This window comes from Oncorhynchus clarkii, chromosome 20, assembly GCF_045791955.1.
Source record: "Oncorhynchus clarkii lewisi isolate Uvic-CL-2024 chromosome 20, UVic_Ocla_1.0, whole genome shotgun sequence".
Lineage (NCBI taxonomy): Eukaryota > Metazoa > Chordata > Actinopteri > Salmoniformes > Salmonidae > Oncorhynchus > Oncorhynchus clarkii.
Genome location: NC_092166.1, coordinates 41,864,634 through 41,889,070, shown reverse-complemented (window position 1 = coordinate 41,889,070; position 24,437 = coordinate 41,864,634). Strand labels below are relative to the sequence as shown.

The window sequence follows — 24,437 nt, the reverse complement described above, 5'->3', positions numbered from 1 at the left end:
CTCAAGTAGCACTGTGGTTGTCCTCATTTTTGTCCAACACACAGAGACAATTGTCCTCTTCGGGGTATAGAGTCTTTAACTGCATTGTGTTTACATCACAAGATAAATCAGTATTCAGTTATCACCATAGGTAATTATCTCTACAGTCTACTGCATTTAGTTTTTTAACAATCGTTCTGGGGTATCTAATGTATTTCTGTATTTTATTTTCTGTCGGTGTAAATTGAATTTATATACAAGAGGGCGCTCTATATTGACTTTAGTTAAATGTCATAATAATGATATGATAGACACAATGGATTAAAAGAAGTCAAAAATACTATGTAACACAGCGGGCTGGGCCCTCTCGCATTCTCGCATTGTTATGAGAACTAATGTTGTGTCCCAAAAGGCACCCTGTTCCCTACCCCGTAAGCAACTTTTTGTTCCCTATGGGCCCTGGTCAAAAGTAGTGCACTATATAGGGAATGGGGTGCCATTTAGGACAGAACCTAAGATGGATGTGCTTTGTACAGAGTTTAAAATAAAATAAAAAATGTTTTTAGAGGGGTGCATTTTACCCAACTCACTACTAACTAGACCATTACCATTAGGCTTGGTCCTGGCCTTGCTTCAGAAGCACAGCTAAACAGTAACTATCATTTCCATTTTATATGTATTTTACATGCATCCCCAATGGATTGTTCTCAGACATAAAAGGATAGTTCAGCGATTTTTACATTTTGAGAGATATACAATGGCTCAACTTTCCCTTTTAATGAAGAAGGCGATGAAGTGTAGAAGTGGCGCTCTTTAATAATGTCAACAAGTTATTTTGGATGGGTGATATAATGCCAGATCAATTGTTTCCAATTATGCTTTGTAGTTGAATATTTATTTACAAACACCCTTATCTACAAGCGTGGGACCTGAACATTACACCTTGTCCTAGCTAGGTCCCATCTTGTTAATGATTTCACAAAATGGTTCTTAATATTATGTGTGCCTGGGATAAACATGCCATGTTTTCAGTTTAAAGTTATTAGGCTACACCTGACAAATCATAGTTTAAAGAAGAAATGTTATCTTTTTATGGCTTTTTTTTATTCTTCAGAAACCTGTATGGCAGTGAGTGTATGTATGACCATTGCATACCATGTTGCCAACAATGATACAGTGTGATTGAGACGTTTTTTTTGTTGTTGCATGAAACGAGACACTGTTCTCCTACCTCATGTTGTGATATAAAATGTTTTTTTAAGCAGAGGACACTGCGTCTTTAATCGTGGATCATAATTGATATTTACTAGTAAATGACGACGACCTGTACTTGCTTTTAGCGAATACCTCAGTTGTATATCTCGTGTTGTGTTTTTCCTCCCGCCCTTATTTCACATCTTGTAAATATACACTGTATAAACAATGAACTTGGATCACGTTCAAGTAAAGTTCTATAGTGTCACAATTGGTGTCGGGAATCTTCTTTTCTTCGGGAGTCGAGACTGATGTCATGTGTTGTCGTAGACCATCACTGATAGCTTAAAGTAGAATAGATCATCTTCATAGGCAATTAGCTGTACATCAGCCAGTCAAAGTTTAGACTATAACTAGAGTACAAAAAACAGAACTGTACATCATAAAATTAACTCATTACATTGTATGCATCATTATCCAAAATACAACAATGGCCTACACATCAAGTAGACATAACTGTGAATATGCAGATATTTTTGTGTTCATGTTAAAAAAAAGTTAACATGAGAATGACAACTGACCAGTCGGTCTTATTATTATTCTCGGTACCCAGAACCAAACCTTGCGTTGTGTAATATTTAATATTTCATGAGACGACATAATCTTACAAGTCGAGACTAAGAGTGTGATTTATAAATACCCTGTTAAGATTTGTACAGCTCTCTCGCCTGATAATGACAAAAAAAAAACAATGGACCTACAATATATGGACTCCATTATTTATGTCTTGTCACTGGACTTACAGAGTGGCCCTTAAGGCATCAGTTACAGCTCAGTGTGGCGTTAAGCATTAGGGGACAAGTGTAGCTCCTCCAGAGCATCATGTGTGCTTAGGTGCAGTAGGCCTGTCAGTAGTCACTGAGCCCTGAGCTAGCTGAAATGCTAGCCAGGCAGTGAACACACAACACAACCCCAAGAAGGAAGCTGTTGAGCAAACAGAGCCAGGGATCATTCAGCCCCAGGTATCTAGGGATCCCAACTTGGAAGACCAGACACAGGCAGGAACACCAGGAACAGAGCCCACTCTGAGGATAATCCACAACACCTGGCGAAACACCTCTACTCTGCACTGCCTGCCAGTGTGACTCCAAAATGGAGGATGAATCCATGTGAGCATCCTTCCACCCCTGTGGATCCCCATAGGAGACCCTGCGTGGCTATGAACGTACAGCACTGCACAGGCCACAGTCAGTAGCAGCACTTCGGCCAACTGAGGTATGAGCACTAGTGAACACCCAGCACTGATGCAACTGGTGAAAAGACTGGTTCCGCAACACTAGAATGACCCCAGACACCAGGAACACAGAGCAGGGCCACAATCCACAGCAGAGAGATGACTGCTAAGAACACGATCTTTAGATCCCAGCATGGAGTCCTCATGGTGTAGGGTGAAGTTGCCCCTAGATGGAGATGCTGGGTGAGTTTAGCATTTTGCCCACTAATGGTTACCGTCAGGATTGGGGGAGCCCGGGAAGCTGATCCTAGATCTCTAATTTCACCCCAGAGCGAAGTGGTCTCAGTCCAGTAGTGGTCTAGCCCAGTCAGAACCACCACAGGCCAGAGGAGGTGGTCGTAAGACCAGCGGGCGATCTGGACTAGCAGACAGATGTGGTGCCTGGTGAGGTGCTAGCCCAAGAGGGAGGTGTCTCCCTGAGAGAGGGAGAGAGAGAATGTTGTTTATTTTACTCAGCACGACATTGTACAAGTGGCAGCAACAAGCTCAATTGCGAGTACAACTTTTAATAAGACAATACTAAATGAAAAAATAAGCAAACGATGAAAGTAAAAAATAAGTAATTTTGACTCCGGCTGAGCAGCCTCCTATCAAAATCAATAAATCAGCGGTACCGGGAGAACAAGCTCAGCAGGGTGTCCACCACGGTCAGAGAGAAGAGAACAGACCCAGGAAGTGGCCGATTTAATTAGGGCCGATTTCGAGTTTTCATAACAATCGGAAATCTGTATTTTTGGGCGCCGATTTGCCATTTTTCCCCAAAAAATGATACACCTTTATTTAACTAGGCAAGTCAGTTAAGAACACATTCTTATTTTCAATGACGGCCTAGGAACGGTGGGTTATCTGCCTTGTTCAGGGGCAGAACGACAGATTTTCACCTTGTCAGCTCGGGGGATCCAATCTTGCAACCCTACAGTTAACTTGTCCAACTCAATAACGACCTGCCTCTCTCTCGTTGCACTCCACAAGGAGGCTGCCTGTTACGCGAATGCAGTAAGCCAAGGTAAGTTGCTAGCTAGCATTAAACTTATCTCATAAAAAACAATCAATCATAATCACTAGTTAACTACACATGGTTGATGATATTACTAGATATTATCTAGCGTGTCCTGCGTTGCATATAATCTGACTGAGCATACAAGTATCTAAGTATCTGACTGAGCGGTGGTAGGCAGAAGCAGGCGTGTAAACATTCATTCAAACAGCACTTTCGAGCATTTTGCCAGCAGCTCTTCGTTGTGCGTCAAGCATTGCACTGTTTATGACTTCAAGCCAATCAACTCCCGTGATGAGGCTGGTGTAACCGAAGTGAAATGGCTAGCTAATTAACACACGCTAATAGCGTTCCAAACGTCACTAGCTCTGAGCCTTCTAGTAGTTGTTCCCCTTGCTCTGCATGGGTAACGCTGCTTCGATGGTGGCTGTTGTCGTTGTGTTGCTGGTTCGAGCCCAGGGAGGAGCGAGGAGAGGGACGGAAGCTATACTGTTACACTGGCAATAAGAACATCCAATAGTCAAAGGTTAATGAAATATAAATGGTATAGAGGGAAATAGTCCTATAATTCCTATAATAACAACAACCTACAACTTCTTACCTGGGAATATTGAAGACTCATGTTAAAAGGAACCACCAGCTTTCATATGTTCTCATGTTCTGAGCAAGGAACTGAAACTTAGCTTTCTTACATGGCACATATTGCACTTTTACTTTCTTCTCCAACACTTTGTTTTTGCATTATTTAAACCAAATTGAACATGTTTCATTATTTACTTGAGGCTAAATTTATTTTATTGATGTATTATATTAAAATAAAAAAAGTGTTAATTCAGTATTGTTGTAAAAAAAAAAAAAAAAAAAGGCTGATTAATCGGTATCGGCTTTTTTGGTCTTCCAATAATCGGTATCGGCGTTGAAAAATCATAATCGATCAACCTCTAGTTTAGGTATGCTCGGTGGAAGAGGAGCAGGGACAAGCCTTGCATAACCCCCCCACCCTTCAGACGGAACAGGATTGAGGGGATGGACACGTCCATGATGTGACCTGAGTTCCAGATGAGTCCTGCTGCCCTTAGGGGTCCTGGAGAGGGTTATACTGCTGCCTTAGGGGTCCTGGAGAGGGTTATACTACTGCCTTAGGGGTCCTGGAGAGGGTTATACTACTGCGTTAGGGGTCCTGGAGAGGGTTATACTACTGCCTTAGGGGCCCTGGAGAGCGTTATACTGCTGCCTTAGGGGTCCTGGAGCGGCGGTGACCTTGTGGCTTGAGAGGCAGGCCAGTAGGCTACTCAGAGCCTTGCCCGTTTGAATCCCAAGGCTGACAGCAAAGAAGGACACATTTTCGTTTTTATGTTATGTTATCGAGGAGCTAACATGAGAATGTCCCAGAGGCAGTTGAGAGGTCTAGAGTCTACAGTGCAACCCCAGTGGCTAGCAAGAGCTGGGGGTCAATACCTTAGAGAAACACACCGGTATTAAAGATACATTGTGTGTTACTGTTATTCCATTAGGAACTCAAATATTTACAGTACTGTATGTATTACCACGAGTCAGTCTTCCCCAACTAAGGCGCCACCAACCTCCTGGGCTCCATATGTCCCGAAAATAAGGTTTAAGATGGAATCGAGATGTCGATGAAACATCAACATAAAATGGCTATAAAAATGGTTTGTTTGTTGAATTGAAACTGAAAAGCCGAGGCACTAATTCTTGAATCTAAATGAAAAAGCCTTGGCTATCGTCTTTTAGAAAATACTACTCCAGCAGGATGTGGTCAAAAAGACCATACCTTGATGATATGTAAGACACATACATTCATTCTCTGTTCATACACCCTTGGATTCAATGAGAACCCATTTGATACAGTATATAATACAGAATATATACATTTTTATAAACACATCTTCTGTATTTCATTGACACATGTGCCACTTAGCAGACACTTTTATGAGTTTTATCCAAAGCAACTTACAGTCATTCACGCATACATTTCACACATGGCTGGCTTCAGTGGGAATTGAACCCTAGGCATTGCAAGTGCCTTTGCATGTGCCATGCCCTACCAACTGAGCCACACAAGATCAATGCATAGATACCTATTCTCTACCACTTTAAAAGTTGTAGATGCAGCACAGAATAATAAACAGTGTTTTCTTTGACACTATTCTCCATACATCATTCATATCTACCAGATAAACAGAACACATGAAATTAAGCACATTAAGTGAACTTGGTAAATAACACACACAAAAGGCATCAATCACAACTTGTCATGGAGTGGTAGGAGGAACAAAAAGCACACACCTTTCAATGGTATTCAAGCTGCTCTGCTCTGCTCTCTGCTGCTCTCCACTTCTTTTCAAATGTGATTCCCATAGATTACTACTTGTCTCATCTGATGGTCAAATTTCTGCCATGTAAAATAAAATTGTTAAAAATATATATACATACACTACTGGTCAAAAGTTTTAGAACACCTACTCATTCAAGGGTTTTTCTTTATTTGTACTATTTTCTACATTGTAGAATAATAGTGAAGACATCAAAACTGTTAAATAAAACACATGGAATCATGTTGTAACCAAAAATGTGTTAAACAAATCAAAATATATTTTATTATTTGAGATTCTTCGAAAAGCCACCCTTTGCCTTGACAACTTTGCATACTCTTGGCATTCTCTCAACCAACTTCACCTAGAATGCTTTTCCAACAGTCTTGAAGGAGTTCCCATATATGCTGAGCACTTGTTGGCTGCTTTTCCTTCACTCTGTGGTCCAACTCATCCCAAACCATCTCAATTTGGTTGAGGTCAGGGGATTGTGGAGGCCAGGTCATCTGATGCAGCACTCCATCACTCTCCTTCTTGGTAAAATAGCCCTTACACAGCCTGGAGGTGTGTTGGGTCATTGTCCTGTTGAAAACAAATGATAGTCCCATTAAGCCCAAACCAGATGGGATGTGTGCCTTGAATTCTAAATAAATCACAGACAGTGTCACCAGCAAAGCACCCCCACACCATAGCACCTCCTGCTCTGTGCTTTACGGTGGGAAATACACATGCGGAAATCATCCGTTCACCCACACCGCGTCTCACAAAGACAGTGGTTGGAACCAAAAATCTCCAATTTGGACTCCAGACCAAAGGACAAATTTCCACTGGTCTAATGTCCATTGCTCATGTTTCTTGGCCCAAGCAAGTCTCTTCTTCTTATTGGTGTCCTTTAGTAGTGGTTTCTTTGCAGCAATTTGATCATGAAGGCCTGATTCACACAGTCTCTTCTGAACAGTTGATGTTGAGATGTGTCTGTTACTTGAACTCTGTGAAGGATTTATTTGGGATGCAATTTCTGAGGCTGGTAACTCTAAGGAACTTATCCTCTGCAGCAGAGGTAACTCTGGGTCTTCCTTTCCTGTGGTGGACCTCATGACAGCCAGTTTCATCATAGTGCTTGATGGTTTTTGCGACTGCTCTTGAAGAAACCTTCAAAGTTCTTGAAATGTTACATATTGACTGAGCTTCATGTCTTAAAGTAATGATGGACTGTCGTTTCTCTTTGCTTATTTGAGCTGTTATTGCCATAATATGGACCTGGTCTTTTACCAAATAGGGCTATCTTCTGTATACCCCCCCCCCCCCCCACCTTGTCACAAAACAACTGATTGGCTCAAACGCATTAAGAAGGAAAGAAATTCCACAAATGAACTTTTAAGAAGACTGTTAATTGAAATGCATTCCAGGTGACTACCTCACAAAGCTGGCTGTGAGAATTCCAAGAGTGTGCAAAGCTGTCATCAAGTCAAAGGGTGGCTATTTGAAGAATCTCAAATATCAAATATATTTTGATTTGTTTAACACTTTTGGTTACTATATGATTCCATATGTGTTATTTCAAAGTTTTGATGTCTTCACTATTATTATACAATGTAGAAAATAGTAAAAATAAAGATAACCCTTGAATGAGTAGGTGTTCTAGAACTTTTGACTGGTAGTGTATATTTCTATTAACCAGTAAAGAAATATATTCTCTAGTTGTATTGCATGTTTTATGATGGCAGTTTGCTTGAATAGCTTCATCACAAGCTGTTTTTCAGTGTGTTGAATACAGAACATATCAATTAGCATACTATGATAGATTTATTCAAATATATGTTGGCTACCTCATTGTTCATCAATCATTCATATTTAAATTACCACAATGAATGAATGAATGTAATGGCTCTGGGCTACACCCGTAGCCCAGAGCCATAATATTTAGAGAGTTGGGACAGCTTTGAGGTTTTGTGTTATGGTGCATTTACATTAAATATGGCGGCTATGTTAGCAGTCCATTATTAACACAACATTGGGAATATTAAGCAATATTTTATTCGATCCATATTCTAAATTCTCAAAGTTGTCCGAACTCTAAATATATGCCACTGTTGTAGCCTTATTGGGTGAACAAACATTTCAACTTAAGTAGAAGTAATATTCTCAATGTACCTTTGGCTGATGTGTAATGCAGACCTACCGTGTAGCTGTGAGTCTCTTGTGGTTCCCATATGAGCGTTGGGAATAAAAGGCAGTGTAGTTGATGTTGATATCAATCATCTTACAGTGTTAAGTGACCTGTCTGTCCATAGGTTGGACAATGATATGCATATAAGTACCAGAAAGGAAATATAAGTACATAGGGTGTTTATTCACACAGCAGGTGTGTCAAAATAGCGGGAAGATCTATAGACAGTAGACACATATTGCTGTCACAGGTGTGTATCACAGGTCCTATTGTCGAAGGATAGAAAAACATCATCAATTGTATGTTGTCCGAGGGGTTGGAAGCCAGGGATTAGTTGCAGTGAAGTGAGTGAGTGCCTCTGGAGCGGATTTCTTGATTAAGTGCATCGTGGGTACTGATGCCATAAACCCTCTTTGTTGGCAGCTCACTTCCCACCACATTTAAATGGCTGACTCAGGATTCAAATGTTAATGTGTTTTCAATCTAAACTTAAAAATAGGGAAATACATAAGCTGCTCAATTGGCAATAGTCTGTTGAAAGTACTAAATGGTAGGTTACACAGAATGCTTATGTTAGAGCAGTGGTTACCGACTGAAGTTTGCTCTGGCCGGGGTACCCATGAAGTACCCCCTCTCCTCATGTGCATGTTACCAGTTATCCTATGGTCTCATAAGTCTTCCCCTGTGAATAGCCCAAGTACCCCCGGGGGTCCTAGTAGCCTACTACTGGTTGTGAACCACTGTTAGAGAGAGGAAGAATCCATAGACTCTAACCACTTCTGGGAAAATTGGAAAACACTAAACAAACAACAAACAGAAGAATTATCTATCCAGAATGGAAATGTATGGGTGAACCACTTCTCCAATCTGTTTGACTCTATAACAAAGAACAAAAAGCAAACACATATACATGATCAAATACAAATCTTAGAATCAACTATTAAAGACTACCAGAACCCACTGGATTCTTCAATTACCTTGAATGAGCTACAGGACAAAATAAAAACCCTCCAACCCAAAAGGACTGTGGTATTGATGGTATCCTCAATGAAATGATCAAATTAACAGACAACAAATTCCAATTGGATGTACTTAAACTCTTTAACATCATCCTTAGGTCTGGCATCTTCCTCAATATTTGGAACCAAGGACTGATCACCCCAATCCACAAAAGTGGAGACAAATTTGACCCCAATAACTACCGTGGGATATACGTCCACAGCAACCTTGGGAAAATCCTCTGCATTATCATTAACAGCAGACTTGTACATTTCCTCTCTGAAAACAATGTACTGAGCAAATGTCAATATGTCTTTTTACCAAATTATCGTACGACAGAACCCATATTCACCCTGAACACCCTAATTGACAAACAAACAAATTTAAAAAAAGGCAAAGTCTTCTCATGTGTTGTTGATTTCAAAAAAGCCTTCGACTCAATTTGGCATGAGGGTCTGCCATACAAATTGATGGAAAGCGGTGTTGGGGGAAAAACATAGGACATTATAAAAATCCATGTACACAAACAACAAGTGTGCGGTTAAAATAGGCAAAAAACACACACATTTCTTCCCACAGGGCCGTGGGATGAGACAGGGATGCAGCTTAAGCCCCACCGTCTTCAACATATATATCAACGAATTGGCAAGGGCACTAGAACAGTCTGCAGCACCCGGCCTCACCCTACTAGAATCTGAGGTCAAATATCCACTGTTTGCTGATGATCTGGTGCTTCTGTCACCAACCAAGGAGGGCCAACAGCAGCACCTAGATCTTCTGCACAGATTCTGCCAGACCTGGGCCAGACAGTAAATCTCAGTAAGACCAAAATAATGGTGTCCAAAAAAGGTCCAGTCGCCAGGACCACAAATACAAATTCCATCTAGACACCGTTGCCCTAGAGCACTCAAAAAACTATTATCAAAATCCAGAAAATAGCCGTTAAATTCTACAACCACCTAAAAGGAAGCGATTCCCAAACCTTCCATAACAAAGCCTTCACCTACAGAGAGATGAACCTGGAGAAGAGCAAGCTGGTCCTGGGGCTCTGTTCATAAACACACCCCACAGAGCCCCAGGACAGCAACAGAATTAGACCCAAACAAATCATGAGAAAACAAAAAGATAATTACTTGACACATTGGAAAGAATTGACAAAAAAAACAGAGCAACAGAGTTCCAGTAAACATGTGTATAAGGTTACATAATACATAAAGTTATACTGAATGCCAGCCCCCCTGACCTGTTTGTGTTTGTTTCCTGTCCAGGTTAAGATGACATCTCTAACTGTATTGACCCGTATTGACCTGTATTGATCTGTTTGGGAGGAGATGGGACTCTACTCTACGCCTTCTTTCTCTTCAAGCTACCCACTAACACAGATACAGTATATCAGGGTAGCCAACACACCTCCAAGGGAGCTACTGTCTATGCAGGTCCAACACACCGGCTTAATCTGTCCAGGGTCTTGTACTTGAGTGGCTCAGGGCAGGCTGGGTGTGTGTGTGTATGGTGATGTAAATATCTGAGGCAGTGTGTTTGGGTTAGTCATTGTTGTACTTGGAACATAACGTGGTGTTGAGCTGAGTTGTCCTTGGCCAGACTTGGATGCGTCCAAAATGGAAGCACCCTATTCCCTACATAGTTCACTACTTTTGACCAGAGCCCATTTGGGACACAGTCTTGGAATGAGACATGCTGTTAGGTAATGTTCTTGAAATGAGGCCAGATTTTTTTCTTCTTCATATTTCCAGTATGTTATACAATGTTCTCTCTCTCTCTCTCTCTCTCTCTCTCTGTCTCTCTCTCTGTCTCTCTCTCTCTCTCTCTCTCTCTCTCTCTCTCTCTCTCTCTCTGCAGTGTTCCTCCACTTATGGCGTTCCATTTAGGTTCTCTGACTGCGTTCAAGTTTGAATCATACAAAACAGAGGTGGCTAAAGTATTTAATGGTTGAGGATTCTTTTCAAAGAAAATGTTATAGTGCTGTGCATCAGTGATCTGTCTGTCGGTCGGTCTGTCTGTCTGTACCAGGTAATGCAGCCATCACGCTGCATGGTCGTCTGAAGGTAAAGATGGTGAAGTACATGCTCCATAGGACAAGCCAGCCAGGCCAGCATCAATACCAGGGCCTATGGACGCCAGGGACCTGGGGGCCAGGAGTATGGGGGCCTGGGCCAACCTGGGGTCCACATCGGGGGCCAGCCGGACACAGAGCACAACGCCACAGTTACACCAACAACAAGTTACTCTGCAAATGCAGGTGAGGATAATACCACAAAGGACTTAATCCCTAACCCCTAGCTCCTAACCTTTACTCACTAGGCACTAACCCCTAGCTCCTACTCCTAGCCTCTTCCCTGTAGCCTCTGACCCCTAACCCCTAGTCCTTACACCTAGCCCCTAGCTCCTAAACCCTATCCCCTAATCCTAGTCCCTTCTCCTAGCCCCTAACCTCTAGGCACAATTGTGGATCTGAGAGGATTGGATAGGTGTATAAGCAATAGGACTGGGCTAGACTGGGCAGATAAAGCCTGTAGTTCTTCCTGATATTTACACGGGGTTGTGTACGAGTTAGTAAACCTACTCCTCTGACCTGGCTAAATCAGAGGGAGAATGGAGCAGAGCCGTTATGGTGAATGTGGTGAACATTTACATTTCATTGCCATTTTCTCAAACTCCTTTTGAGTTTTTGTTCCTTTCCCGTAACAGGTAAAATAAGAACTACACTTCTACATAAGACAGCTTAGCAGTACAAGTTATCCAACATATCAGATCAAGATTAAACAGAGTACTAAATTGATATAGACAATCTCCTCCAGACCTATAAAATATATCCTGGTATTAAATAGATTCAGGTTAGTGTCCAGAGCCAAACAGACTCATAGGCTTTCAGACAACAGCTGTGAAACATTCAGGTGAACTTTATCAGTGGAGAAATCTCAGAAAGCTTCTTTAGTCTAACTGGATTCATCCTTCAGACATGGTATAAATAATATTCCCTTAATAGTGCACTACTTTTGATTATGGCCCATAGGGCTCTGGTGAAAAGGAGTTCACTATAGTGGACAGAGTGCCATTTGGGATGCATCCTGAAAGCCTTGTGACATTCTTCCCAGGCATTCCCTCTTCCCCTTCTCTCCCTCCTCTCCTTCTCCAACCGTTCTGTCTGGGAGCGTCACCAGTCTCCATGGCAGCAGTCAAAATAAAGTGGATGTAAGCGGCCCTGTTGAGACAGTTGCTGTGGTTACGACAGAGTCACACAGACTGATTCAGACTGGGGACCCTAATGTGCTCTGACGCATTTAGTCGGACACACACACACTAGTCTGTTGAACAACATGCCTCAGTCTGTCATACAGAGGAGAGACATTATACTGTGTTTTTCCCCCTGCAAAAACAGTTCCTTTCCTGCTACTCGTGAGTGATTTTTCTCACACTGATGTAATGCTGATTTACTAGTTATTTAGAGGGAGCTGAAGTTGAGCTTTTGCTTTAACGTTATTCTCCAGATGCATTTTATCCTCTTCAGAAAGGTGGGGATATCTAGTAAGTCCTAGATCAACCATCATGAGCTTTATGATCTTTTCAAGGGGCAATCTGCAGTTCAAACAATAGCAAAGCATAGGCCACACCACTGTTTTGGTAAAGTAATGAGGGTTGGGGCTGGAGGAATGTAACCACTTTCAAATTCATGGACAGGGCTGTGGATGTAAAGACTGACCATCCATGACATCAACATAGTTTTAACCATGTTTTGAGACTATACAGGGTTTGTTTACACTTACACATGGACTAGCCAGCCAAATAGAATAAGTAGCCAGCCAGACTCCCCCTGGGTTAATCATTTTTGCTGAATACGCTCTATTTTGAAGGGGTGGCCCTTGATTCCATCCAAAATACTCAGTGAAATTATTGAATACTTTATTGAGTTTACCTCCCAGATTGGAAAAAGGTTACATTTAAAATCAAACAAATTGTGTGAAGGCCACTTTTTCCAATTACAAAATGGGTCTCTAAAATAAACAGAACAGATGCTCAATTAAGTTCTGGGTCCACACTTGTTAAGAGAACAGAGAGAACGACATCAGTTAAATTACTGAATTACAACAAGTGTTTGCAACTCTCTTTTGTGAATAAAAAAAATACTTGTTTAGCAACTGACCCACAGATTTCTTCTTAAAGGTCTAATTCAGCCATTTTTATATCAGTATCAAATCATTTCTCAGTAAAAATTAAGTACCTTACTGTAATAGATATAGAAAAATGGGCAAAAACCAGAAAACTAGCTGTTATTGGCAGAGATGTCTGGAACTGTCTTTGTTATTGGTCTGTTAACCAATTTGCCGCATGGGGATGTCACCGTGGAAAGACAAAACTCCCGCCCATGCAAGCTTTCTGATTAAAAGGTCATGTGTAGATTATATTTTCTACCAGCAACTATAAGAAAATAACTGATCAACATTTTTCACAATTTTACAGTGTTAGTTTCATCAGCTGTTGTACAATATGATATAAAACACAGACAAACTTAATTTTGACTGCACTGGGCCTTTAAAGAATCCATTTAGAGTCTGCTGACTTCCACAGGCTTTGAGCTTCCTTTTAATAGACATTTGATCAGTTATTTGCAATACAGGGATAATTGAAGAATGAAGCAGGTGTTAAACGTGGGCCATGCTACACAGAAAGCAGCAGTTGACTACACCATTGTCAACACTTTGATTAAATTAGTAGACAGAGAGCAATATCTTGGAAAATACCATAAGCATCATTAGCTTTTATAACAATTCAATCTGTTTTCTTTTATCATATTTTGGACCACAGTGAGGTTCTCTCTCCACTAGCCTACCTGTTTTTCCTGCAGTGAGGAAGATTCACCATCTTCATAAAAAATGTTGCTAGTAATTTATCTGCTGATAATCGCCAAAAAGCCAAATGAACAGCTCTCTTACCGATTCGGTAGGCTACTGACGAGTCACTCACTTCTGTTGGACTTCATATGAAAAAAACAAAGGAGATCTTTAGTTTACTTATCCCGGTGTGATATAATAGACATAACTACATTGTGTGATTTATGAATGGCAAGGATACAGTGCCTTTAGAAAAGCATAATTTTTTTGCTCTTTTACATTTTTTAAAAAAAGATTTAAAAGATTACAAGCATACCCATAACATGATGCAACCACCACTTGAAAATATGTAGAGTGATACTCTGTAATGTGTTTGTTCGGATTTGCCCCAAACGTAACACTTTATATCATATTACTTTAGAGCCATGTTGCAAACAGGATGCATGTTTTGGAATAGTTGTACGCTGTACAGGCTTCCTTCTATTCACTCTGTCAATTAGTTTAGTATTGTGGAGTAACTACAATGCTATTGATCCATCCTCAGTTCTCCTATCACACCCATTAAACTCTAAATGTTTTAAAGTTACTGTACCATTGGCCTTCTGGTGAAATCCCTGAATGGTTTCCTTCCTTTCCGGGCAACTGAATTAGGAAGGACGCTTTTATCTTTGTAGTGACTGGGTGTATTTACAGTGCATTCAGAAAGTATTCAGACCACTTCACTTTTTCCTCATTTTGTTACGTTACAGCTTTATTCTAAACTTGATTAAACCCCCCCCCCCCCCCCCATCAATCTACACACAATACCCCATAATGACAAAGCTCAAACATGTTTAGAAATATTTGCAAATGTATTAAAAATAAAAAACAGATAACAAAATTTACTTAAGTATTCAGACCCTTTACTCAGTATTTTGTTGAAGCACCTTTGGCAGCGATTTACAGCCTCGAGTCTTCTTGGGTATGACGCTACAAGCTCGGCACACCTGTATTTGGGGAGTTTCTACCATTCTTCTCTGCAAATCCTCTCAAGCTCTGTCAGGTTGGATGGGGAGCGTAGCTGCACAGCTATTTTCAGGTCTCTCCAGAGATGTTCAATTGGGTTCAAGTCCGGGCCCTGGCTGGGCCACTCAAGGACATTGAGACTTGTCCCGAAGCCACTCCTGAGTTGTTTTGGCTGTGTGCTTAGGGTCGTTGTCCTGTTGGAAGGTGAACCTTCGCCCCAGTCTGAGGATCAGAGCGCTCTGGAGCAGGTTTTCATCAAGGATCTCACTGTACTTTCCTCTGTTCATCTTTCCCTTGATCCTGACTAGTCTCCCAGTCCCTGCCACTGAAAAATATCCCCACAGCATGATGCTGCCACCCCCATGCTTCACCGTAGGGATGGTACGGACAATTCCTTCTACCTCATGGCTTGTTTTTTGCTCTGACATGCACTGTCAACTGTGGGACCTTATATAGACAGGTGTGTGCCTTTCCCAATCATGTCCAATCAATTGAATTTACCACAGATGGACTCCAATCAAGTTGTAGAAACATCTCAAGGATGATAAATGGAAACAAGATGCACGTGAGTTCAATTTTGAGTCACATAGCAAAGGGTCTGAATACTTATGTAAATAAGGAATTTCTGTTATTTATTTTTAATACGTTTGATAACATTGTTAAAAACCTGTTTTTCGCTTTGTCATTATGGGGTGTTGTGTGTAGATTGATGAGTAAAAAAAACATTTCATGTGGAAAAAGACAATGGGCCTGAATACGGGCTCGTCTGGCCGACGATGTTTCTGAGTCCTCAGATACAGAGAACTGAACACACACACACACACACACACACACACACACACACACACACACACACACACACACACTGACATACACATAGATGTACACAGGAACTGAAAACACGCAAGCACAGACACTGTCTTGGCTGGGAAGTGCTATAGCAGAACAGTCGCATGCTGAACAGGTTATGATGCTAAGTGACATTCATGGGGCCCATGGATGATTCACTTCACATGCAGCATGTATTAGTGTAGTTATAATCATCACTCTTTTGTAGTATCCAGTTACATTCCAAATATTTTAATTAAACTGACCTGTACAGACCGCACAAGTTGAGGGAGATGCCATAGAAATAAAATGAGATAGAACCCATTCTAGTTCTGTGGATGATACTGTACATGTTTCTCACTCAAGGTTGAAAACCAATGGCCACTAGATGGCCATGCTGCAAAGAGAAATACACGGAGTGTACAGAACATTATGAACACTTGCACTTTCCATCACATTGACTGACCAGGTGAATCCAGGTGAAAGCATTGTCACTTGTTAAATCCACTTCAATCAGTGTAGATGAAGGAGAGGAGACAGGTTAAAGAAGGATTTTTAAGCCTTGAGACATGGTTTGCCATTCAGAGGGTGAATGAACAAGACAAAATATTTAAGTTCATTTGGGGTATGGTAGTAGGTGCCAAGCTGTAACGCTCAATGAGTGAATGGGTGTGGAGTCAGGCGCAGAGAGCAAAGGATGTGGGAAAAAACACGCTTTAATGTCCAAAATGAAAAAGAACAAAATAGTTATACCCTACACAGGCGTAACTATTACTACAATAAGTACCCTTAGGTAAAAATACCAGGACAGCGAGAAAACCAAACAAAACACTAACACCTCTCACAAAATACAGAAGAACAAGCCCGCATAAACAGATGCGGGTTAAACTAACTTAAATAACACCACCCTAACAACCAAACAATGAACAGGTGAAAACAATTAGACAAAACCAAACAAACACGGAAACAAAGGATCGGTGGCAGCTAGTAGACCAGCAACGACGAACGCCGAGCGCCACCCGAACAAGAAGGGGAGCCACCTTCGGTAATTTTCGTGACACAAGCGCACCGGTTTGTGTCAAGAACTGCAACGCTGCTGGGTTTTTCACGCTCAACAGTTTCCTGTGTGTATCAAGAATGATCCACCACCCAAAGGACATCCAGCCTTCTTGACACAACTGTGAGAAACATTGGGAGTCAACATGGGCCAGCATCCCTGTGGAACGCTTTCACCACCTTGTAGAGTCCATGCCCCGACAAATTGTGTTTCTTTTCTGATGGCAAAAGGGGGAGGGGGGTGCAACCCAATATTAAGAAGGTGATCTTAATTTTTTGTGCACTCAGTGTAGATATTCTTCTATACATTAAATTGCAGCCTGGCATAGTATTTATCTAACTTCCTGATGTTAAAGATATTCTACGGTACTTTTGTATACTTTTTAGCCAGTAGTTCTGAAAGTAGTGCCTACGAGACAAAAATGGGTACTACGCCACAAATGTGCAGATACTGTATGTGCGCCATGTCATTGCTCTCTCTCACTCTACTGTGTGTGCATCTTGCTAGCTATCACTCAAATGGCGAGGGGCTGAAGTTCATTGGCTGAAACTCTAATATCTAGGGGGATGGCCCACATGGGGGTAAATGTAAGGAAAATGGCACGCACAACTTCCAGAAAACTGTTGCATTCAAAGTAGGGATTTCCTGGCTAGTTGAGGTAAGACAGAACTCTGCTCATACAGTTGAAGTCAGAAGTTTACATACACGTAGGTTGGAGTCATTAAAACTTGTTTATCAACCACTCCACAAATGTCTTGTTAATAAACTATAGTTTTGGAAAGTCGGTTAGGACATCTACTTTGTGCATGTGTAGCTGATGCGAAATGGCTAGCTATTTAGCGGTGGTGCGCGCTGGTAGCCTTTCAATCGGTGACGTCACTTGCTCTGAGACCTTGAAGTAGTGGTTCCCCTTGCTCTGCGAGGGCAGCGGCATTTGTGGAGCAATGGGTAACGATGCTTCGAGGGTGACTGTTGATGTGTGCAGAGCGTCCCTGGTTTGCGCCCGGGGCGAGGGGACGGATGTAAAGTCTATACTGTTACACATGACACAGGCAATTATTCCAACAATTGTTTACAGACAGATTATTTCACTTATAATTCACTGTATCACAATTCCAGTGGGTCAGAAGTTTACATACATTAAGTTGACTGAGCCTTTAACAGCTTGGAAAATTCCCGAAAATTATGTCATGGCTTAAGAAGCTTCTGATAAGCTAATTGATAACATTTGAGTCAATTGGAAGTCTACCTGTGGATGTATTTCAAGACCAACCTTCAAACTCAGTGCCTCTTTGCTTGAGATCATGGGAAAATCTTAAGAAATCAGCCAAGACCTCAGGAAAAGAATTATGGACCTCCACAAGTCTGGTTCATCCTTGGGAGCAATTTCCAAATGCCTGAAGGTACCACGTTCAGCTGCACAAACAATAGTACACAAGTATAAACACCATGGGACCACGCAGCCGTCATACCGCTCAGATAGGAGAAGCATTCTGTCTCCTAGAGATGAACGTACTTTGGTGTGAAAAGTGCAAATAAATCCCAGAACAACAGCAAAGGACCTTGTGAAGATGCTGGAGGTAACAGGTACAAAAGTATCTATATCCACAGTAAAACAAGTCCTATATACACATAACCTGAAAGGCTGCTCAGCAAGGAAGAGGCCACTGCTCCAAAACCGGCATTAAAAAAGCCAGACTACAGCTTGCAACTGCACATGGGGACAAAGATAGTACTTTTTGGAGAAATGTCCTCTGGTCTGATGAAACAAAAATAGAACTGTTTGGCCATAATGACCATCGTTATGTTTGGAGGAAAAAGGGGGAGGCTTACAAGCCGAAGAACACCATCCCAACCGTGAAGCACGGGGGTGGCAGCATCATGTTGTGGGGGTGCTTTGCTGCAGGAGGGACTGGTGCACTTCACAAAATAGATGGCGTCTTGAGGGAGGAAAATGATGTGGACATATTGAAGCAACATCTCAAGACATCAGTCAGGAAGTTAAAGCTTGGTCGAAAATGGGTCTTCCACATGGACAATGACCCCAAGCATACTTCCAAAGTTGTGGCAAAATGGCTTAAGGACAACAAAGGCAAGGTGTTAGAGTGGCCATCACAAGCCCTGACCTCAATCCCATAGAACATTTGTGGGCAGAACTGAAACAGTGTGTGTGTGCTAGAAGGTCTACCAAACTTATTGTGGGAAGCTTGTGGAAGGCTTCCCAAAACGCTTGACCCAAGTTAAACCATTTAAAGACAATGCTACCAAATACTAAGAGTGTATGCAAACTTCTGACCCATTGGGAATGTGATGAAATAAATAAAAGTTTAAATAAATCAATCTCTCTACTATTATTCTGACATTTCACATTCTTAAAATAAAGTGGTGATCCTAACTGACCTAAAACAGGGATTTTTTGCTAGGATTAAATGTCAGGAATTGTGAAAAACTGAGTTTAAATGTATTTGGCTAAGGTGTATATAAACTTCCGACTTCTACTGTATATTATGCAACTACACATTGACACATCCAGCCCAAATCGGGATGTTTCAAAAATACTTACTTGTCGCCAAAGTTCCCGGAGCATGTCTTTAAGTCTCTGTACATGACAGATAGTGCCAATAGTCTCTCTCTCCTCTAGTTTACTTCTCCCCACACAGAAAAGTGTTTATATATTAAGTTAATCTAAATTATTATACCCACTTGTGTGATAGTCTTGTAATATTTATATTATTCTGGTTATGGGGTTTAAAAATGATTTCAGTGATACAAAGTTTGCTTTAGTAATCTCATGATGGATCAGTCATAGACATCTCTCCTCTCACTCAGTGTTCAATGTTTTGGTCAACTGTAGATCAGCTGTTTAATTATTATTAAATTATTCTTATTTATTCTGTATATAGATAATATATTTCAATCACCACATTAATTATATTAATCTATTATTGCACATATATGTCCTCTAGTTTATACTTTGTATGTTTAGTGGTATTCTATATCTTACATGAAGAGGTCAATTTACTGAATATTTAAAATAGGTAGGATACGATGGTGGCGAGAATTATGATATTTTCGTGGTCACAACAAGCCTTTCACCATAATGTTGGAGAGATTTTTCCTTTTGAAACACATATTTGTCTCATTTAGGGTTGATTCCATGCTGAAGTAAAGCTTTCTATCACAGTTACTTTGTCTCAATCTGTTCTATTTGCTGACAATGTGAAACGATAGGTCAGGTTTATACAGGGGTGTAAATCCCTAGGAACCAAGCTTAAGCAAACGAAGCAAAAGGGGACAGACCTAGCTGAATTTGTCCAATAAGAAACGCTTGTCTTTGTTTTTCTGTTGCAAAGCGTTTTGCTTTGGTGTGCCCTAATGAATACACCCTCAGGTTTGCTTGTAAAGTAAGTACAATTACACCACTTGTCATATCCACTAGGGGGATGTCTTTCACCACTTGTCATATTCACTAGGGGGCTGTCTTTCACCACTTGGAATCCTCATTCAGCTGGTTCATATATATATATATATATATACACACACACTACCTGTCAAAAGTTTTAGAACACCTACTCATTCAAGGGTATTTCTTTATTTTTACTATTTTCTACATTGTAGAATAATAGTGAAAACATCAAAACTATGAAATAACACATATGGAATCAGGTAGTAACCAAAAAAGTGTTAAACTATTTTATATTTTGGATTCTTCAAAGTAGCCATCATTTGCCTTGATGACAGATTTTCACATTCATGGCATTCTCTCAACCAGCTTCATGAGGTAGTCACCTGGAATGCATTTCAATTAACAGGTGTGCCTTCTTAAAAGTTAATTTGTGGAATTTCTTTCCTTCTTAATGCGTTTGAGCCAATCAGTTGTGTTGTGACCAGGTGGGGGGGATACAGAAGATAGCCCTATTTGGTAAAAGACCAGTCAATATTATGGCAAGAACAGTTCAAATAAGCAAAGAGAAACAACAGTCCGTCATTACTTTAAGACATGAAGGTCAGTCCATCTGAAAAATGTCAAGAACTTTGAAAGTTTCTTCAAGTGCAGTCGCAAAAAACATCAAGCGCTCTCATGAGGACCGCCACGGGAATGGAAGACCCAGACCCTTACCTCTGCTGCAGAGGATAAGTTCATTAGAGTTACCAGCCACAGAAATTGCATCCCAAATAAATGCTTCACGGAGATCAAGTAACAAACACATCTCAACATCAACTGTTGAAAGGAGACTGTGTGAATCAGGTCTTCATGGTCGAATTGCTGCAAAGAAACCTTGACTAAAGGACACCAATAAATAAGAAGAGACTTGCTTGGACCAAGAAACATGAGCAATGGACATTAGACTGGTGGAAATTTGTCCTTTTGGTCTGGAGTCTAAATTGGAGATTTTTGGATCCAACCGCTGTGTCTTTGTGAGACGCGGTGTGGGTGAACGGATGATCGCCGCATGTGTATTTCCCACCGTAAAGCATGGAGGAGGTGTTATGGTGTGGGGGTGCTTTGCTGGTAAAACTGTCTGTGATCACACTTAACCAGCATGGCTACCACAGCTTTCGTCAGCGATATGCCATTTGGTTTGCGCTTAGTGGGACTATCATTTGTTTTTCAACAGGACAATGACCTAAAACACACCTCCAGGCTGTGTAAGGGCTATTTTACCAAGAAGGAGAGTGATGGAGTGCTGCATCAGATTACCTGGCCTCCACAATCACCCGACCTTAACCCAACTGAGATGGTTTGGGATGAGTCCGAGCGCAGAGTGAAGGAAAAGCAGCCAACAAGCACTCAGCATATGTAGGAACTCCTTCAAGACTGTTAGAAAGGCATTCCAGGTGACTACCTCATGAAGTTCGTTGAGAGAATGCCAAGAGTGTGCTAAGCTGTCGTCAAGGCAAAACTGTATATATACACTACCAGCAAAACACCAGTCTCAATGTCAATAGTGAAGAGGTGACTCCGGGATGCTGGCCTTCTAGGCGGAGTTCCTCTGTCCAGTGTCTGTGTTCTTTTGCCCATCTTAATCTTTTATTTTTATTGGCCAGTCTGAGATATGGCTTTTTCTTTGCAACTCTGCTTAGAAGGCCTGCAACCCGGAGTCGCCTCTTCACTGTTGACGTTGAGACTGGTGTTTTGGGGGTACTATTTAATGAAACTGCCAGTTGAGGACTTGTGAGGCATCTGTTTCTCAAACTAGACACTCTAATGTACTTGTCCTCTTGTTCAGTTGTGCACTGGGGCCTCCCACTCCTCTTTCTATTTTGGTTAGAGCCTGTTTGCGCTGTTCTGTGAAGGGAGTAGTATACAGCGCTGTACAAGATCTTCAGATTCTTGGCAATTTCTCATATGGAATAGCCTTCTTTTCTCAGAACAAGAATAGACTGACGAGTTTCAGAAGAAAGTTATTTGTTTCTGGCCATTTTGAGCCTGTAATCGAACCCACAAGTGCTGATGTTCCAGATACTCAACTAGTCTAAAGAAGGCCAGTTTTATTGCTTCTTTAAATCAGAACAACAGTTTTCAGCTGTGCTAACATAATTGTTTTCTAATGATCAATTAGCCTTTTAAAATTAGAAACTTGGATTAGCTAACACAACGTGCCATTGAGGTTATTTTAATAGCCCAAAAATATGCTTTTCTTTCAAAAACAAGGACATTTCTAAGTGACCCCAAACTTTTGAACAGTAGTGTATGCATTTCCAGCTGCAGACCAATAATTATACGTCTGCTCTTAATCTGTAGTGATCGATAGTCTCAGAGTTGAACCATTTCCAGCTGTGTAGCTGTCTGGTCTCCGTGGCATATAGAGTTGTAGTTCTGAACCGTTTCAACATGTAGCGTCAGCTCCATATTTTCTGGTCTAATGGTCTATGGAATTGTAGCCATTCTAACGTGGGGACTCCGTCCCGGCGTTCTCTGACCTAATGTAGATTTTGTAGGAAGTGGGTTTTATACTCTGTGGAAGAAGGGGTGGTTCTATGATGCCTCGTTTAGAAGGTTAACATCACATTACATCTTTACACAAATAGTTTAATGTTTAAATCACATACATTTCACAATATTTAGATGTAAACCTGACAGCTGGGAAATGCACACTTTAAGAGATAGAGTTATGTGTGTTTCCTGTCCTTCATGAGATCACCAAATGAAACACACTCATCATAACTGTCCCTTAAGTGTCCACGGACCATTCCCACATTCTCAAAAGTAGAAATATTGTTTAATTATTCAAACGTTTGATGTCCATGTGTCTCTCTGTGTTTCACAGTTTACATTCTAATCTTGAACACTACAGAGCATAGGGGCAGCATATTTTATGACCAACTATAAAACAGCCAACTTCCCGCTCTCCTCCTCTACGAGAGATAGCACATTGTAGAGCAGACCCACTGTAACCTGATCCTTCAGATCGTCACAGGAGAGTTATGACACTGGGGTATTGTTTGTAGAAAGATGAGGGGAAAAAACAATTTAATCCATTTTACAAGAAGGCTGTAACGTAACAAAATGTTGAAAAAGCCAAGGGATCTGAATACTTTCCAAATGCACTGTAGGCACCTGGCCCCCCTACAGTGTGCAGGACCCCATTGGTTCGTACAACTTGTAACACTAATTTTCCGTCCAAAAGCTTGAATAAAAAGCCAATACAAAGAAACAAAATGTGATATGTTAATTACTTACAGGCTTTAGGAAATGGTACAGAGATTGATGGGTAGGGGAGAGGGAAAGGAGGTGGATCCATGTTCCCCGCTTCAATTCAAGCAGGCTTCAGTCACCCACTTGGCTTCAGTCATCCACAAGATTGAAGAGTGAGATAAATCCAACTATGGCCTCCTTGTCAGGCCTCTCACACTGGGCAGACAGGGATCCTGGGATGGACAGCTCACACAGGTTCCTCACATACAGTGCTGGATCAAGGGTGACCTCATTGAAAAGGAGATCCAGGAGCCTGTCTATGTAGCCCATAATGTATTTGAAAAGGGAAATGTTTATTAAACGGTGTCGTGACGTGACTATCATTAATATGATGACTTCTATTTATAGAATAATTAAATTAATCATGTAACAATTAACTAATTAATTATTGTTTACCATGTTACTATCTGCCGACTTAAACTCTAAAGATGATCTAAATAATCTCAGCAAAAAAGAAACGTCCTCTCACTGTCAACTGTGTTTATTTTCAGCAAACTTAGCATGTGTAAATATTTGTATGAACATAACAAGATTCAACAACTGAGAAATAAACTGAACAAGTTCCACAGACATGTGACTAACAGAAATGGAATGATGTGTCCCTGAACAAATGGGGGGTCAAAATCAAAAGTAACAGTCAGTATCTGGTGTGGCCACCAGCTGCATTAAATACTGCAGTGCATCTCCTCCTCATGGACTGCACCAGATTTGCCAGTTTTTGCTGTGAGATGTTACCCCACTCTTCCACCAAGGCATCTGCAAGTTCCCAGACATTTCTGGGGGGAATTGCCCTAGCACTCACCCTCCGATCCAACAGATCCCAGACGTGCTCAATGGGATTGAGATCCGGGGTCTTCGCTGGCCATGGCAGAACACTGACATTCCTGTCTTGCAGGAAATCACGCACAGAACGAGCAGTATGGCTGGTGGCATTGTCATCCTAGAGGGTGATGTCAGGATGAGCCTGCAGGAAGGGCACCACATGAGGGAGGAGGATTTCTTCCCTGTAACGCACAGGGTTGAGATTGCCT

General features: G+C 41.2%; 1 pseudogene; it reads right to left on the bottom strand.

Annotated features, from left to right (window-relative positions):
* Positions 1-2,053: 2,053 nt before the first annotated feature.
* Positions 2,054-23,676, bottom strand: LOC139377086 (probable G-protein coupled receptor 160; annotated as a pseudogene).
* Between the last annotated feature and the right edge of the window lie 761 nt (positions 23,677-24,437).